Source organism: Triticum urartu, chromosome 6A (genome assembly GCF_056163025.1).
Source record: "Triticum urartu cultivar PI428250 chromosome 6A, HENAU_Tu73, whole genome shotgun sequence".
Classification (NCBI taxonomy): domain Eukaryota; kingdom Viridiplantae; phylum Streptophyta; class Magnoliopsida; order Poales; family Poaceae; genus Triticum; species Triticum urartu.
In genome coordinates, this window is record NC_141878.1 from 598,953,768 (window position 1) to 598,973,825 (window position 20,058).

Below are 20,058 nucleotides of genomic sequence, written 5' to 3' on the forward strand. Positions count from 1 at the left end.
AATAGGCCGAATTGTTGGGCTAGGCCCATGTAGAAAATCAAATTGGACCGGGCTGAATCTTGTGCCACGTCAGATTGCCACGCTGGATGCCTACGTGGCCTGGGGAGGTTGCTAGTGACCAAAACGCCACAGTAGACGTATTTTGGTCATAAACATCTACGACCATTTCAGAAGAAAGGTCGCTATAGTCAGTTTACGACGGCCAGCTTTTGACCTTATGCTTTTGGTCACAAAAAGGTCACAAATGGAAATTTGTGACCTTTCAGTGACCAATAGTGGTGGTCACAAGTTGACATATTTCTTGTAGTGGTACCACTCTGGCGCGGATCTCACTCTGGTTGATCTACGAAGTTCAGTAGTATCTTGTTCTGAAGTTTCATGATCATTATCATTAGCTTCCTCACTAATTGGTGTAGGTGTCACAGAAACAGTTTTCTGTGATGCACTACTTTCCAATAAGGGAGCAGGTACAGTTACCTCATCAAGTTCTACTTTCCTCCCATTCACTTCTTTCGAGAGAAACTCCTTCTTTAGAAAATTTCCGAACTTAGCAACAAAAGTCTTGCCTTCGGATCTGTGATAGAAGGTGTATCCAATAGTCTCCTTTGGATATCCTATGAAGACACATTTCTCCGATTTGGGTTCGAGCTTATCAGGTTGAAGCTTTTTTCACATAAGCATCGCAACCCCAAACTTTCAGAAACGACAAGCCAAACCATAGTTCATAAGGCGTCGTCTCAACGGATTTTGATGGTGCCCTATTTAACGTGAATGCGGCCGTCTCCAAAGGATAACCCCAAAACGATAGCGGTAAATCAGTAAGAGACATCATAGATCGCACCATATCTAGTAAAGTACGATTACGACGTTCGGACACACCATTACGCTGTGGTGTTCCGGGTGGCGTGAGTTGCAAAACTATTCCGCATTGTTTCAAATGTACACCAAACTCGTAACTCAAATATTCTCCTCCATGATCAGATCGTAGAAACTTTATTTTCTTGTTACGATGATTTTCAACTTCACTCTGAAATTCTTTGAACTTTTCAAATGTTTCAGACTTATGTTTCATTAAGTAGATATACCCATATCTTCTTAAGTCATCTGTGAAGGTGAGAAAATAACGATATCCGCCACGAGCCTCAATATTCATCGGACCACATACATCTGTATGTATGATTTCCAACAAATCTGTTGCTCTCTCCATAGTACCGGAGAACGGCGTTTTAGTCATCTTGCCCATGAGGCACGGTTCGCAAGTACCAAGTGATTCGTAATCAAGTGGTTCCAAAAGTCCGTCAGTATGGGGTTTCTTCATGCGCTTTACACCGATATGACCTAAACGGCAGTGCCACAAATAAGTTGCACTATCATTATCAACTCTGCATCTTTTGCTTTCAATATTATGAATATGTGTGTTACTACTATCAAGATTCAATAAGAATAGACCACTCTTCAAGGGTGCATGACCATAAAAGATATTACTCATATAAATAGAACAACCATTATTCTCTGATTTAAATGAATAACTGTCTCGCATCAAACAAGATCCAGATATAATGTTCATGCTTAACGCTGGCACCAAATAACAATTATTTAGGTCTAATATTAATCCCGAAGGTAGATGTAGAGGTAGCGTGCCGACCGCGATCACATCGACTTTGGAACCATTTCCCACGCGTATCGTCACCTCGTCCTTAGCCAATCTTCGCTTAATTCGTAGTCCCTGTTTCAAGTTGCAAATATTAGCAACAGAACCAGTATCAAATACCCAGGAGCTACTGCGAGCATTAGTAAGGTACACATCAATAACATGTATATCACATATACCTTTGTTCACCTTGCCATCCTTCTTATCCGCCAAATACTTGGGGCAGTTCCGCTTCCAGTGACCAGTCTGCTTGCAGTAGAAGCACTCAGTTTCACGCTTAGGTCCAGACTTGGATTTCTTCTCTTGAGCAGCAACTTGCTTGCTGTTCTTCTTGAAGTTCCCCTTCTTCTTCCCTTTGCCATTTTTCTTGAAACTAGTGGTCTTGTTGACCACCAACACTTGATGCTCCTTTTTTGATTTCTACCTCTGCAACTTTCAGCATTGCGAAGAGCTCGGGAATAGTCTTATTCATCCCTTGCATATTATAGTTCATCACGAAGCTCTTGTAGCTTGGTGGCAGTGATTGGAGAATTCTGTCAATGACGCAATCATCTGGAAGATTAACTCCCATTTGAATCAAGTGATTATTATACCCAGACATTTTGAGTATATGCTCACTGACAGAACTGTTCTCCTCCATCTTGCAGCTATAGAACTTATTGGAGACTTCATATCTCTCAATCTGGGCATTTGCTTGAAATATTAACTTCAACTCCTGGAACATCACATATGCTCCATGACGTTCAAAACGTCGTTGAAGTCCCGGTTCTAAGCCATAAAGCATGGCACACTGAACTATCGAGTAGTCATCAGCTTTGCTCTGCCAGACGTTCACAACATCTGGTGTTGCTCCAGCAGCAGGCCTGGTACCCAGCGGTGCTTCCAGGACGTAATTCTTCTGTGCAGCAATGAGGATAATCCTCAAGTTACGGACCCAGTCCGTGTAATTGCTACCATCATCTTTCAACTTTGCTTTCTCAAGGAACGCATTAAAATTCAACGGAACAACAGCACGAGCCATTTATCTACAATCATACATAAACAAGCAAGATAGGTACTAAGTTCATGATAAATTTAGGTTCAATTAATCATATTACTTAAAGATCTCCCACTTAGATAGACATCCCTCTAATCCTCTAAGTGATTACGTGATCCAAATCAACTAAACCATGTCCGATCATCACGTGAGATGGAGTAGTTTCATTGGTGAACATCACTATGTTGATCATATCTACTATATGATTCACGCTCAACCTTTCGGTATCCGTGTTCCGAGGCCATATCTGTATATGCTTGGCTCGTCAAGTATAACCTGAGTATTCCGCGTGTGCAACTGTTTTGCACCCGTTGTATTTGAACGTAGAGCCTATCAGACCCGATCATCACGTGGTGTCTCAGCACGAAGAACTTTCGCAACGGTGCATACTCAGGGAGAACACTTTTTGATAATTTAGTGAGAGATCATCTTATAATGCTACCGTCAATCAAAGCAAGATAAGATGCATAAAAGATAAACATCACATGCAATCAATATAAGTGATATGATATGGCCATCATCATCTTGTGCTTGTGATCTCCATCTCCGAAGCACCGTCATGATCACCATCGTCACCGGCGCGACACCTTGATCTCCATCGTAGCATCGTTGTCGTCTCGCCAATCTTATGCTTCCACGACTATCACTACCACTTAGTGATAAAGTAAAGCATTACAGCGCGATTGCATTGCATACAATAAAGCGACAACCATATGGCTCCTGCCAGTTGCCAATAACTCGGTTACAAAACATGATCATCTCATACAATAAAATTTAGCATCATGTCTTGACCATATCACATCACAACATGCCCTGCAAAAACAAGTTAGAAGTCCTCTACTTTGTTGTTGCAAGTTTTACGTGGCTGCTACGGGCTTAAGCAAGAACCAATCTTACCTACGCATCAAAACCACAACGATAGTTTGTCAAGTTGGTGCTGTTTTAACCTTCGCAAGGACCGGGCGTAGACACACTCGGTTCAACTAAAGTTGGAGAAACTGTCACCCGCAAGCCACCTATGTGCAAAGCACGTCGGGAGAACCGGTCTCGCTTAAGCGTACGCGTAATGTCGGTCCGGGCCGCTTCGTCAAACAATACCGCCGAACCAAAGTATGACATGCTGGTAAGCAGTATGACTTATATCGCCCACAACTCACTTGTGTTCTACTCGTGCATATAACATCAACATATAAAACCTAGGCTCGGATGCCACTGTTGGGGAACGTAGTAATTTCAAAAAAGTTCCTACGCACACGCAAGATCATGGTGATGCATAGCAATGAGAGGGGAGAGTGTGATCTACGTACCCTTGTAGATCGACAACGGAAGCATTAACTTGGTTGATGTAGTCGTACGTCTCCATGGCCCGACCGATCAAGCACCGAAACTGCGGCACCTCCGAGTTCTAGCACACGTTCAACTCGATGACGATCCCCGGACTCTGATCCAGCAAAGTGTCAGGGAAGAGTTCCATCAGCACGACGGCGTGGTGACGATCTTGATGTACTACCGTCGCAGGGCTTCACCTAAGCACCGCTACAATATTATCGAGGACTATGGTGGAAGGGGGCACCGCACACGGCTAAGAATATGATCACGTGGATCAACTTGTGTGTCTAGGGGTGCCCCCAGCCCCCGTATATAAAGGAGCAAGGGGAGGAGGCCGGCCGGCCCTATAGGCGCGCCAAGGAGGAGTCCTCCTCCTAGTAGGAGTAGGACTCCTACTAGGAGGGGAAAGGAAGTGGGGAGGGAGAGGGAAAGGGTGGCGCCGCCCCCCCTCCCCTAGTCCAATTCGGACCAGGGGGAGGAGGCGCGCGGCCCACCTTTGGCTGCCCCTCTCTCTCCGCTAAGGCCCATATGGCCCATTACTTCTCCCGGGGGGGGTTCCGGTAACCCTCCGGCTCTCCGGTTTTCTCCGAAATCACCCGGAACACTTCCGGTGTCCGAATATAGCCGTCCAATATATCAATCTTTATGTCTCGACCATTTCGAGACTCCTCGTCATGTCCGTGATCACATCCGGGACTCCGAACTAACTTCGGTACATCAAAACTCATAAACTCATAATATAACTGTCATCGAAACCTTAAGCGTGCGGACCCTACGGGTTCGAGAACAATGTAGACATGACCGAGACACGTCTCCGGTCAATAACCAATAGCGGAACCTGGATGCTCATATTGGCTCCTACATATTCTACGAAGATCTTTATCGGTCAGACCGCATAACAACATACGTCGTTCCCTTTGTCATCGGTATGTTACTTGCCCGAGATTCGATCGTCGGTATCTCAATACCTAGTTCAATCTCGTTACCGGCAAGTCTCTTTACTCGTTCCGTAATACATCATCCCGTAACTAACTCATTAGTTGCAATGCTTGCAAGGCTTCAGTGATGTGCATTACCGAGAGGGCCCAGAGATACCTCTCCGACAATCGGAGTGAAAATCCTAATCTCGAAATACGCCAACCCAACATGTACCTTTGGAGACACCTGTAGAGCTCTTTTATAATCACCCAGTTACGTTGTGACGTTTGGTAGCACACAAAGTGTCCCTCCGGCAAACGGGAGTTGCATAATCTCATAGTCATAGGAACATGTATAAGTCATGAAGAAAGCAATAGCAACATACTAAACGATCGGGTGCTAAGCTAATGGAATGGGTCATGTCAATCAGATCATTCAACTAATGATGTGATCCCGTTAATCAAATAACAACTCTTTGTCCATGGTTAGGAAACATAACCATCTTTGATTAACGAGCTAGTCAAGTAGAGGCATACTAGTGACACTCTGTTTGTCTATGTATTCACACATGTATTATGTTTCCGGTGAATACAATTCTAGCATGAATAATAAACTTTTATCATGATATAAGGAAATAAATAATAACTTTATTATTGCCTCTAGGGCATATTTCCTTCAAACACTCACACTTTCCTTGGTTCATAAAGTTACTATCAAGCACTTGAAAATATTGCTAGAGTTCTAAAGGGACATGAAAGAATGGCAAAGACTTTTTATCATCTTATGTAACATAAAGCGACACTTGGGAAGCAAGGTGCAAGAATAGAATTTAGACCTGCATTGAAGTCCTAGAAATCTCAAAGGAGGAAAGAGAAGCACCCACTTTTGGTTATTTTCAGTTTCAATGAGTTCTCTTAACTTGTCTGCCACTTCACTGCAAGAAACATTTGATTGGAGTGGCATGATTATTAGTGAAAGCATAATAGTAGGAGCTTAAGTAACTGGTTGCCAACCTTATTCGTTCATATTTTTGTGGTGGCGGCCATGGTTCTCCTAAGCACTGAGAAAGAGCGATTTGTTTAAGCATATTTTCCTCTAGTCTTCATTTGCTGAATCAAAGCAGCAGATTTATATGATATACATGGCCATGTATTTAGATATTAAACTGTCAGTCTTAAAGTGCCCACAATATATTACCTCTCTCATTTGTATGATATACTCCGTACATTACTATGTACTTACTATAGTGTACAAGAGGGCGGGCGGTAGGTGAATTGTATGCTAGGGAAGTAAAAGGATGTGACAGTACATACCATTAGCAGAAACTAAGCAAGTATATGTGAAGTGATTAAAATTTAATTAGATAAGAGTTGATCCTATTTGTGCCTTTCTGAAAAATAGAAACCAAGTCACAAATACAATCATTTGGTACCTTGACTACATCCCGGCACAACTATGTCTCAGGAATGTTGAAGGTCCAAAGGGAAAACGGCGGAAACGAAAAGTAGAGTTTGTTGGGCACTAATTACATTTTAGCACAAAATACTAATAAGTACCTATGCAGATTAGTTAGGAGACCAGGAAGGAAGTACAAACAACACACATCAGCAGATTAAGCAAATACTATAAATGGCTAGCAAGCTACCATACCGAGAAGCTCACTAATTGTTCTTCATTCGCAATATACACGTGCCTGAAGATAGCATCGCACGAACGCGAGTCGGCAGTGGCAAGGAGAAACAGGGCAGCAGTGTAGCGATGCACTCTTCCGGCCTCCCTTGCTCTTCCATAATTTCAAGGCGACCTCCTCTTTTGTCCCTCCCAAGCCGCAGCACACACAGATCTTGATCTGTATGTTGAGGTGTAGAAAATGGATCAGAAACACACACACACACACACACACACACACTACACACACTACACACACACACACAAACTGAAAAGATGGAACATTCACTTATAGTTAAATGGATCAAAGGTCATAACAATTCGAAAGCAGAAAATTATCCAATGAGTACAATGAAGGGCAGGCAAACTGATACTTCCATCACAGAGTATATAAAAAAATATGCTCATAGCCATCATGGGCTTGTTAATCAGGGGATCCCAATCTGCTAGATAGAACAATGTATATAGATGGTTGTGCTTAGGTTCCAGGGTACAGTCTAATACATTGCAAGATAATTTTGAGTTTAAGCCTGCAACCCCATAGCTTACAAAACTAATGCATGAGATTAATATGCTCAGATATAAGAACCTTGCTTGGCTCTGCTTCCTACAGATAGTACCAAAGGAACAACTCAAGGCAAACACCTACCAACACAACTAAGATCCCAAAATAAGCAAACTCCACACCAGAAAAATAAGCAACACAGCACAAACATTTGAGAGTAGGTGAGGCAGTACAGATGGAAAAGAAGAACGCCTAGGAAAGACAGTATGTGCAGTAGATACTTACACATAAAAGATTAATACCACCTTGTCTGATGTCAAAATGGAGAGGGATATTCCATTGTCATTGAGCTTCTCCGCATCAACGCCATGAACATGTCACAGATCTTACTGGGGTAGGCCAAACATCAAGGAGCTAGCGAGGGGGCCGTCCATAAAAGGCATGGATAGAGAAAAAATTACTGACTGCCCTACAGTTGTACAGTGACCTAATCATGCAAACTTGTACTGTAAATGCGGCAAACAACCAAGTCACTCCGTGCACGAACTACAGAACAAACAATATAAACAATGGGGATAGAGAAAAGTATTATGCGTAACCCTTCAAGGCGGTAAATGCTAAATGGCCAAATGCGCATTCAATTCTATTATAAATTCATCTTCCATTGTATGACAAAAACTCATCTTCAAGATTGTAATGGTACTGAGCTAAAGAGATGGCACCGACGATTGCTACTAGTAGTCACTAAAACATCAAGGAAAGTAAGCAATCAGTGGGCAGCTCGCCAATATCTTTTAGAAGACTATTCCTGCTGCACGCCTTTAAAGACTATGCTGCATGGCCACAAACACAAGCAAGCAGAGGAGGGCCGAGATACTGACTACTACCTCCGTCTCAAAACATAAGAACTGTCTATGAAAACGTCTTATATTTTGAGACAGAGGTAGTAGTATTTATTACATACTGTTGTGTGTGGTAGCTAGCCACTATCCTTTGCTTTTGCATTTCACTTTATCGACCAGTCGCATAAGAGCAAATACAAGGGAGATTTCTTTGTCCCAACTCATATTTGTGATCACCCCACTATGAATGGACTTTTATTCTGGGCATTGAGCACAACAGCAACACACATTCTTTTCCCAACTCATAAGAAGACAAAACATTTTTGACCAAGGCAATGATGCTCGACGAACATTCACTTGGAATAATGCTACTTAGAGTTAGTGTTATAGCAGTTAACTCAATCAGATCCATCTAAATATCTAACAATCATTTGTGACTTGTCAGTAGTACAACAGCACGACAAGCTTTTACAAAATATCTAACTCTAAACATCCCCAAGTTCTCAGGTCTGAAATAACTTTAGACAAACAAACAACTGATTTAGAGAAGTGTTGCAGAAACATCAAGCATCTAGCCGAACAGGGCATCTAATTATTTTATTTTTAAAGAATGGATCATTAGCTATCCTTGATTGGCAAACTAACTCGATGCCCCAGGAAAAGAACCTGCCATGGCACATTATGCCCCCAGGAAAAGAACCTGCCATGGTTATCATCAAGCATCTAGCATATGTAATTCACAGCTTGTAGACAAACAACCTGTAGACACGTATAGAAAAGAGATCAGGCTAATCAGGAGGGAGAGAGAAGTGTGGGTACCTGCAAGAAAGCTTACTCGCATGACTCGTTAACAATAAAATAATATCAGAAATCCTCCATTGAACTCCTCATGAAGAACCAATAGCATTGCCGAACCATCGCTTATCCTAGAATAACAAAGTGCAACTTACTCTTAACCAGATTAGATCAAGGACCAACAACGAACAATAGAAGATCAAAGGTATGAGAGAGAAGAAATCTTTACATAAGACGGCTATAAACACTGGAGTATAAATAAGCAATACCTTTAAATACAAATAAAAAGGGTTTAGGGTTCAATGCATAGTGGGCTCAGATTCGCCTTTCCTCGATCATATAATCTACCCCCATCATCTCTTTCACTAGATCAATCTGTTTATACAGTGGAGCTGCCCTGGTTATCATTCAACAAGAGTGACCATCCAAGTACAGAGCAATAATTATCACAGGATCAAAAAGGATTCTAGAGACAAGAGGGAGGATCCAACTTGATACCCACAGGTGCCTTGATTGCTCAAAGGCACACTTATTTCAGCCACAGCTAATCATCATCGCCCTAGCAAGAATGGCTTCCGACCAATGGGCACGTGATTCAAACGCGGTGGCATGAGATATCTCACCGCGGGAGTAACTGTTCATTGCTATAGGAGCTCGGTCTTGATCCTACGGCCGAGATCAATCCGAAGCGAGATCCGGCAGCCAGAATCGCGTCAGGAAACCGATTGACGGCCGAAAGTGCCTGAGCTTTTAGGAGCCAGGTGAGGTGCTTCGTTTCTTCTTTCTCGATGGATCACCGGATCAACATGTTCTTATGAGGGTGAGACTGCCCTGGTTATCACTCATCAGAAATGACCATCCAAGGGCAGAGCCACTAAAATAAGAAGTGATCAAAATGGCTCAAAGAAATGAGGGGGGATCCAAATTAATACCCACAAGTGCCTCGATTGCTCGAGAGCATTCCTATATCAGCCATAACTGATCATTGTAGCCCTGGCCATGTCCCATGCAGTAGTCGAAGCAGAGCAGGAGGAAGATGGAGCTCACCGAGGGAGGTTGTAGCCAAGGCAATACTCAGTGGGCGCCGGGGTTGCGCCTGAACGCCGTCCAGCCAAGGAGGAACCGCTTCCTACACCGCACATCCACGCCGCTGCATCGGAGTTGCGCGTTGCACCGTCCCACCGATAAGCACGAACGCCACGGGCACCGAAGCGGCCAAGGAGAGGATGAGGTGATGTATAGCACATCCAGGAGCACCACCAGGAGCTTCCTGATGGCTGGCTAGCACACGGGAGGGCCGGTGCGATCCCGCTTCAACGACGTGAATTTGCATAAATCCATCCGTGCTCTTACCATGTTTTCTGCAAAACACACACAAAATCCAATCATGTTAATAGAGCACAACTAGAGTCTTCTATCTCATATGGAAATTAAAAGGAACAACAATAAAGGACATATGAAACCAGTGGCTCAAGTTTACACACATGATCAAGAATATGGCAGAGTGGGCAGCATATATATGCAGCAATCCATCTCCATGCTCTTATCATGTTTTCTGTAATCCAGAGTGATGCCTACCATCAGCAACATAACTTGCACAAAGTCACACCTATGATTAGTAATACTGGACTAAACCTCACTATAAATTACAGCATGTTGATACTCTTTATGGGTATAAATTCGAGCAAAAACTGGAAAACAAATTATGGATACATACTATCGTCAGGCATGTCCTACATTTTCTGTAGTGAAATAGAGACTGAGCAGTGAGGGAAGGTGAGAAAGAAATTACATTTGATGGGAATCGATTTTGGTCCTTAGTATCACATGGATTTATCAGTCGATGCACATGAAGGGTGGCTTTAGAATTTTCTTGTCTTTAGTTAAAAAAACAGATCTACTCAGCATGCACATATGAGTACATTCAGAGATCAGGAGAACCAACTAATGTCACCGTTATTATTTTTTAGTAAACACTATATCGTTATACTGGTCTCAAATTTGCATATCAGCTTTTGCAGCTTTATTGACCATAAAGTAACAATATAAAAATTTACCATTAGGAACATTGCACATCACCCATCCATAAATCATGAATTGCACAAAAGAATAAAAGAGAGACATGAGGGAGCTAGTATACCTACGAACTAGATGTAATTGGCAAGGTTGCCGACAAGGAAGTCCAACTCTGTCCAAGGACTCCTACACTTTTGGGATGGATGTTGTCGCACACAGAGCATGCCCCAGACACAGAATTGAGCAGAGCTCAGGGGAGAGGTGGACAATGGCACGAAGATGAGAGCACAACTACAACAATCATTCTAGAGAGCTCAAGGTAAGGCCTGTAAAAAATAGCCAGCAATAGAATTAGGCAACAGAAATATCAACCTAACCAAGTATGTAAGATTTAAGACTATAAGGCATGCACGGGAAGCAAACAATCAAGGCTGAGAAACAAGTGTCATGTCTAATTGCTCTTTATTGCTGTTGTAAACTAAAACAGAAACCACCACAAACAACTATATATTGTGCATACATTAATCAGGGGCACACTAAAACAACAAAGCATCTAGTGGGGCACTCCTAATTATCGTATGACCTCAAGAAACTTGGCAGGCCTAACCCCCCCCCCCCTCCTCAACAACAAAGCCATACTCTATGAAAAGAAACCTAGCTAGATCTGACGCTCCCCTGGACAACAGGGTACCCGCAAAACAAGGCAGATCCAAAAATCCCCTAATCTATTTTAGCCTTCATCTCTCACCAGATCCATTTATTCATCCAAAAACACCCATCATAAGGGCCACACCAAAGCACTAAAGCATCTCATGGGGTACTCCTAATTATCATATGACCTCAAGAAACATGGCAGGTCTAAACCTCTCCTTGACAGCAAAGTCATGCCGAAAGCACATCGATCTATCCGTTCAAGAGCAGCAATTAAAATAATCCACACCAACTATCAAGAACACGAAAGCATGCAGCAGTGTGCCATCTCATTTACTACTACTGAGCAATATCAACATGAACCTTAAAAATCAAAACAAAATGCAACGACGTATTTGTCCCCTCGTAAGCACGACGTACTTGTCCTAATTATCAACATGAAGCCGGCAGGACTAATCCCCTCGTAAGCACGATGTATTTGTCCTTATTATCATACTCCTAATTATCACCTTTATTCAAACAAAATGCAACCTAGCCAAATAAGACAGATCCAAAAAGCCCATTCCTCGGAGTCTAGCTAGACCTAAAGCAACAAAAACAACAACACTCCACCAACAGAGGAGCAGCAATCACACGCCCTACAAGGATCTAGACAAATAATAAAAGGCATAAATATATGCTCCAGCAATAACAAGCAGTAGCACTTTTGGCATTTTCCAAAGCAAGAAAAAACAACAGAAGGCCCTCACTTCCCAGCCTGCATACCAGCACACACGACAAACAGAATATAGCGAGCCTAAAAAACCACATGGCCATACCGGCATACACCTAGCCCTAAAATAAGATTGGAAAGTATGTGGAAAAGAGGGTGCAGATGACCCAAAGATCCATGAACGAAGATGCAACCAGCTCGGATGAAAATATGCACAGACAGGAGTGGAAGAGGCTGCAGGGAAAACAAGGGAAAATCAGACACAAGCAGCAACCAGTGGCAAGAACAGCGGATGCACAAACACATACCTTCAAATCAATGAGCACAACAGCAGATCCGGCAAGAAGCAGTCTCGGGGAGGACCAACCGGAGGTGCAGGGGCAGCGTCGTCATCCATGGTAACACCGTGCACTGGCGACCATGGCGCTACGGTTAGCCGTGGCCGCCCACAGAGGGGCGGCGCGTCGGATCAACATGGTGGCACTAGTAGAAAAGGGGGCAAAGGTCCAGGCCGGGTAAGCCCATTAGTCCCGGTTCAGTCCAGAACCGGGACCCATGGGGGCATTGGGTTCGTCTGGACCTTTTGGTCCCGGTTGGTGGGACGAACCGGGACCAATGAGCCTGGCTCCTGGCCCACCACCACTGGTCCCGGTTGGTGGCTTGAACCGGGACCAATGGCTTCCCTTTAGTCCCGGTTCATGCCACGAACCGGGACCAATAGTGCTGCCTATATATACCCCTCGCCCACGAGTAGAGCACTCCAGTGCTCTGTTTTTCTCTGGCCGGCGAGGGGAGGGCTTTGTGGTGCTCTAGCTCACCTTCTATGCACATGAGGTGTTCGATGAAATGCCCGAGCCACACTACTTAAGCTTTCTCCTCTCCAAGCTCGACCTCCAAGCTCCATTTTCCTCAATATTTGTCTAGGTTTAGCGGTTCGTCACGCCCCATCCCCATCTTCACCGCCGTCAATCACCCGCGCCGATCTCATCGCCGGCACCACCGTGGTGAGCCTCTTGTTCTTATCTTATTTCTGAAAGGAAATATATTCATACTTGTATTATTTTCTTACTTTTATTATTGCATCTTATATTGTGCGATGGTTTTGGTATCCGCCCCCGTCAGCCCTCGTCCTGTCTATGATTCGGATGTGGTATATATTATCTTTATAACTATTGGTTCATTTATTGTTTATGAAAATTATGCCGACCAACGTGACATAGATTTTATTTATCTAGGAGGTATGTGAAGCGGAAATTCCAACCGATCCTATTGTCGAGAGGTTAAATTTAGTTGAAGAAGAAAACAATTCCTTGAAGCGAAACATAAAAAAATTGAGGAGGAGAAGATGATATTGAAGTTGCATGTTGCGGCTGTCGTCGATGATCACAAGATCAAGATGGATGCAATGCGCTTGAAGATTAGAAAGATTAGAAAATATGCCATTCATACCGAGGCTTGGTATCATTATGCCGTTGGATCAATTGTTACCTTGGTTGTAATTATGATCGCATTTGTTTTCGCATTGAAATGTTTTACATAGTTTCAATATATGGTTTAATTAATTAGATTCTCTGGAGATCTGTATGTTGTTATATGAGAACTATGTATGTACTTTGGTTTTAATGTGATGATGAACTTCTATTAATTTGGTAACTTATTTATCTATTCATGAAGTTCTATAATGGTTTTTGACACACTTAATTATATATAATGCACGTAGATGAACCGGCAATGGATGTACGGTGACAGACACACCTCCGAGTACATTAAGGGCGTGCATGAGTTTCTCGAAGCGGCTGAGGCAAACAAGCAGAATGGTTTTATGTGTTGTCCATGCATTAAATGTGGGAATACGAAGTCTTACTCTGACCGGAAAATCCTTCACACCCACCTGCTTTACAAGGGTTTCATGGCACGGAGAAATAGGGGTTATGATGGAAGACGGCGAAGAAGAAGAGTACGATGACAACTACGTGCCCCCTGAATACGGTGATGCTGCAACGGGGGGAGCTGGTGAAGATCAAGAGGAACCAGACGATGTGCCCAATGATGCTGCAATAGGTGAAGCTGCTGAAGATCAAGAGGAACCAGACAATGTGCCCGATGATGATGATCTCCGCCGGGTCATTGTCGATGCAAGGACGCAATGCGAAAGTAAAAGGAGAAGCTGAAGTTCGATCGCATGTTAGAGGATCACAAAAAAGGGTTGTACCCCAATTGCGAAGATGGCAACACAAAGCTCGGTACCGTACTGGAATTGTTGCAGTGGAAGGCAGAGAATGATGTGCCTGATAAAGGATTTGAGAAGCAACTGAAAATATTGAAGAAGAAGCTTCCAAAGGATAACGAATTGCCTGACAGTACATAGGCAGCAAAGAAGGTCGTATGCCCTCTAGGATTGGAGTTGCAGAAGATACATGCATGCCCTCATGACTGCATCCTCTAGCGCGGTGCATACAAGGATCTGAACGCATGCCCGATATGCGGTGCATTGCGGTATAAGATCAGACGAGATGACCCTGGTGATGTTGACGGCAAGCCTCCCAGGAAGAGGGTTCCTGCGAAGGTGATGTGGTATGCTCCTATAATACCACGGTTGAAACGTTTGTTCAGAAACGGAGAGCATGCCAAGTTGATGCGATGGCACAGTGAGGACCGTAAGCAAGACGGGAAGTTGAGAGCACCCGCTGACGGGTTGCAGTGGAGAAAAAACGAGAGAAAGTACTGGGATGAGTTTGCAAAGGACCCAAGGAACGTATGGTTTGCTTTAAGCGCGGATGGCATTAATCCTTTCGGGGAGCAGAGCAGCAATCACAGCACCTGGCCTGTGACTCTATGTATGTATAACCTTCCTCCTTGGATGTGCATGAAGCGGAAGTTCATTATGATGCCAGTTCTCATCCAAGGCCCTAAGCAACCCGGCAACGACATTGATGTGTACCTTAGGCCATTACTTGAAGAACTTTTACAGTTGTGGAATGGAAACGGTGTACGTACGTGGGATGAGCACAGACAGGAGGAATTTAACCTAAAGGCGTTGCTATTCGTGACCATCAACGATTGACCCGCTCTCACTAACCTTTCAGGACAGACAAACAAGGGATACCACGCATGCACGCACTGTTTAGATGACACTGAAAGTATATACCTGGACAAATGCAGGAAGAATGTGTACCTGGGCCATCTTCGATTTCTTCCGATCAACCATCAATGTCGAAAGAAAGACAAGCATTTCAAAGGCGAGGCAGATCACCGGAAGAAGCCCGCCATGCGTACCGGAGATCACGTACTTGCTATGGTCAATGATTTACACATAATCTTTGGAAAGGGTCCCGGCGCACTAGCTGTTCCGAATGACACTGAGGGACACGCACCCATGTGGAAGAAGAAATCTATATTTTGGGACCTACCCTACTGGAAAGACCTAGAGGTCCGCTCTTCGATCGACGTGATGCACGTGACGAAGAACCTTTGCGTGAACCTGCTAGGCTTCTTGGGCGTGTATGGGAAGACAAAAGATACACATGAGGCACGGGAGGACCTGCAACGCTTGCACGAAAAAGACGGCATGCCTCCGAAGCACTATGAAGGTCCTGCCAGCTACGCTCTTACGAAAGAAGAGAAAGAAATCTTCTTTGAATGCCTGCTCAGTATGAAGGCGACTGGCTTCTCGTCGAATATAAAGGGAATAATAAATATGCCTGAGAAAAAGTTCCAGAACCTAAAGTCTCATGACTGCCATGTGATTATGATGCAACTGCTTCCAGTTGAATTGAGGGGGCTTCTACCGGAAAACGTCCGATTAGCCATTGTGAAGCTATGTGCATTCCTCAATGCAATATCTCAGAAGGTGATCGATCCAGAAATCATACCAACGCTAAGGAGTGATGTGGCGCAATGTCTTGTCAGTTTCGAGCTGGTGTTCCCACCATCCTTCTTCAATATCATGACGCACGTCCTAGTTCATCTAGTCAACGAGATTGTCATTCTGGGCCCGTATTTCTACACAATATGTACCCCTTTGAGAGGTTCATGGGAGTCCTAAGAAATATGTCCATAACCGCGCTAGGCCAGAAGGAAGCATCTCCATGGGCCATCAAACAGAGGATGTCATCGGGTTTTGTGTTGACTTCATTACTGGCCTTAAGAAGATAGGTCTCCCTAAATCGCGGTATGAGGGGAGACTGACTGGAAAAGGCATGCTTGGAAGGGACTCAATAATATGCAGGGACGGATATTCTTGGTCTCAAGCACACTACACAGTTCTACAGAACTCTACCTTGGTGACCCCGTATGTCGATGAACACAAGAACAGTCTGCGCTCCAAACACCCGGAGTAGTGCGAGGACTAGATTACATGTGAACACAACAGGACTTTCAGCAGTTGGTTGGAAACACGTCTCAGAGGTGACAAGATAGTTTGTGATGAGTTGTACTTGTTGTCCAGGGGACCATCTTTGACTGTATTGATTTACACAGGATACGAGATAAATGGGAATACATTTTACACGATTGACCAAGATCAAAAGACCACCAACCAAATCAGCGGTGTCCGCTTTGATGCAGCAACCGAGAGGGGAAAGGACACATATTATGGTTATATAGTGGACATATGGGAACTTGACTACGGACATGATTTTAAGGTCCCTTTATTTAAGTGCAAATGGGTCAATCTGTCAGGAGGCAGGGTACAGGTAGACCCACAGTACGGAATGACAACAGTGGATCTGAAAAATCTTGGGTACACTGACGAACCGTTCGTCCTAGCCAATGATGTGGCACAGGTTATCTATGTGAAGGTGATGTCTACCAGACCGAGAAGAAGAAAAGATAAGGAAGCGAGTACATCATACGATGAGCCAAAGTGCCACATAGTTCTTTCAGGAAAAAGGGACATCCTGGGAGTGGAGGGCAAGACAGACATGTCTGAAGATTATGAAAAGTTTCATGAAATTCCTACCTTCAAAGTCAAGGCTGACCCAAGCATCCTGATAAACGATAAAGATTATCCATGGTTACGGCGCAATAAGCAAATGAAACAAGCGAAGAAAAAGTGAAGACTTTCTCCCACAACTATTATGATGATACCATGCCAAATTTGTAACAGACGAGGATGATACCATTGTCCGTTTTGTACATGCACATGCTATGCCAACTTTTTCAGAGTTCATTTGAAAACTATGAATTTAGGTCGAATTTTCTCTATATGTACATCTATGTTCATTTTTCTAAAACTAATGGCACTAACAGAAAGTTTATTATTTTTTTAAAACTAATGGCACTAACAAAAAGTTTTATTTTTGTTGACCTAAAAACAAAAAACTGGAAAAAAATAGCAACAATAAGTATTTTGTTGTAAGTAGAAACAAAATAAAATAAATAAAGCAACAAAGAAAAAAAAAGTGCCACCTACTGGGCCCCCACGGCCTGAATACGACTAGAAACCCTACCATGGGCCAGGATTCAGGCCCGTAGGAGGCCCAGTAGGCCCACAGGCACACAGCGCAGGGTTAGGCCCGAAAGCCTGCATTTGAGAGGAGCTCGAGAGGAAAGGCGCAGCAGCGCTTATAAACCACTCTCGAGCTCTCTCAGCTAGTGAGGTGGGACTAAAGTTTTGGCGCGGGGAAGCACTAGGCCTTTCGTCCCGGTTGGTGGCACCAACCGGGACTAAAGGGGAGCATTGGTCCCAGTTCGTGGCACAAACCGGGACCAATGCCCCCTTTGCCACGAACCGGGACCAATGCTCCCCTTTAGTCCTGGTTGGTGCCACCAACCGGGACCAAAGGCCGCCACTTCCCGCCCTTTGGGCTGCTGTGAAGAGGCCTTTTGTCCCGGTTGGTGCCACCAACCGGGACCAATGCCCCCTTTAGTCCCGGTTTGTGCCACGAACCGGGACCAAAGGCCTGGGTATATAAGTAGCACTTGGGAAAATTTGACGAACTCATCGCCAGTTGCCCCCCGGCCCGCCCGACGACGCCGAGCTCATCAACGCCGCCAGGCTGCCCAGATCGACGTCGATCCGCTGCCCCGACGCCGCCCGCCGCCCAGACGCCATCCGCGCGCCGCCCCGACGTCGTCCGCGCGCCCCCGTCGTCGCCCCTACCCCATCGCCGCCAGGCTACCGCGAAGCCGCCCGCCTCCCCCGCCGACGCCGTCATCGTCGCCCGCACCGATTCCGGCCGGCGACCTCGACCCCTCCCCGCGCTGTGAGCCCCTGCCTCCTCCCCTTTTCCTTCTCACTGCCGTCCCCGCACGTCATCCGTAAGTGCGCGCCACCGCCAACCATCGTCGCCGTTGCCGTATAATGCTCATGTATATGCTCACTATATGTCTGTATGTATTGTTGGGGAACGTAGTAATTTCAAAAAAATTCCTACGCACACGCAAGATCATGGTGATGCATAGCAATGAGAGGGGAGAGTGTAATCTACGTACCCTCGTAGACCGATAGCGGAAGCGTTATAACAACGCGGTTGATGTAGTCGTACGTCTTAACGATCCAACCGATCCAACTACCGAATGCACGGCACCTCCGAGTTCTGCACACATTCAGCTCGATGACGTCCCTCGAACTCCGATCTAGCCGAGCTTTGAGGGAGAGTTCCGTCAGCACGATGGCGTGGTGACGATGATGATGTTCTACCGATGAAGGGCTTCGCCTAAGCACCGCTACGATATGACCGAGGTGGAATATGGTGGAGGGGGGCACCGCACACGGCTAAGGAACGATCACGAAGATCAACTCGTGTGTCTATGGGGTGCCCCCTGCCCCCGTATATAAAGAAGCAAGGGACGAGGAGGTGGCCGGCCAGGGAGAGGCGCACCAAGGGGGAGTCCTACTCCCACTAGGAGTAGGACTCCTCCTATTCCTAGTAGGAGTAGGAGAGGGGGAAGGAAAGGGAGAGGAGGAGAAGGAAAGAGGGGGCCGGCCCCCTTTGCCCTAAACCAATTCGGTTTGGGCCTTGGGGGCGCGCCCCACACTCCCCTTGCTGCCCTCTATTTCCAGTAAGGCCCATGTAGGCCCATTAAGCCCCCGGGGGGGTTCCGGTAACCCCCGGTACTCTAGTAAATTCCCGATTTCACCCGGAACACTTCCGATATCCAAATATAGGCTTCCAATATATCAATCTTTATGTCTCGACCATTTCGAGACTCCTCGTCATGTCCGTGATCACATCCGGGACTCCGAACAACCTTCGGCACATCAAAACATATAAACTCATAATGAAACTGTCATCGTAACGTTAAGCGTGCGGACCCTACGGGTTCGAGAACAATGTAGACATGAACGAGACACGTCTCCGGTCAATAACCAATAGCGGAACATGGATGCTCATATTGGCTCCTAATCTCGAAATATGCCAACCCAACATTTACCTTCGGAGACACCTGTAGAACTCCTTTATAATCACCCAGTTATGTTGTGACGTTTGGTAGCACACAAAGTGTTCCTCCGGCAAACGGGAGTTGCATAATCTCATAGTCATAGGAACATGTATAAGTCATGAAGAAAGCAATAGCAACATACTAAACGATCAAGTGCTAAGCTAACGGAATGGGTCATGTCAATCACATCATTCTCCTAATGATGTGATCCCGTTAATCAAATAACAACTCTTTGACCATGGTTAGGAAACATAACCATCTTTGATTAACGAGCTAGTCAAGTAGAGGCATACTAGTGACACTCTGTTTGTCTATGTATTCACACATGTATTATGTTTCCGGTTAATACAATTCTAGCATGAATAATAAACATTTATCATGAAATAAGGAAATAAATAATAACTTTATTATTGCCTCTAGGGCATATTTCCTTCATGTATGTATGTATGTATGTATGTATGTATGTATGTATGTATGTTCACTGTATAATGCTCTGTATATGCTGTATATATAATGCTCGTTTTTGCATTTTTTGTTACCAAGAAAAAG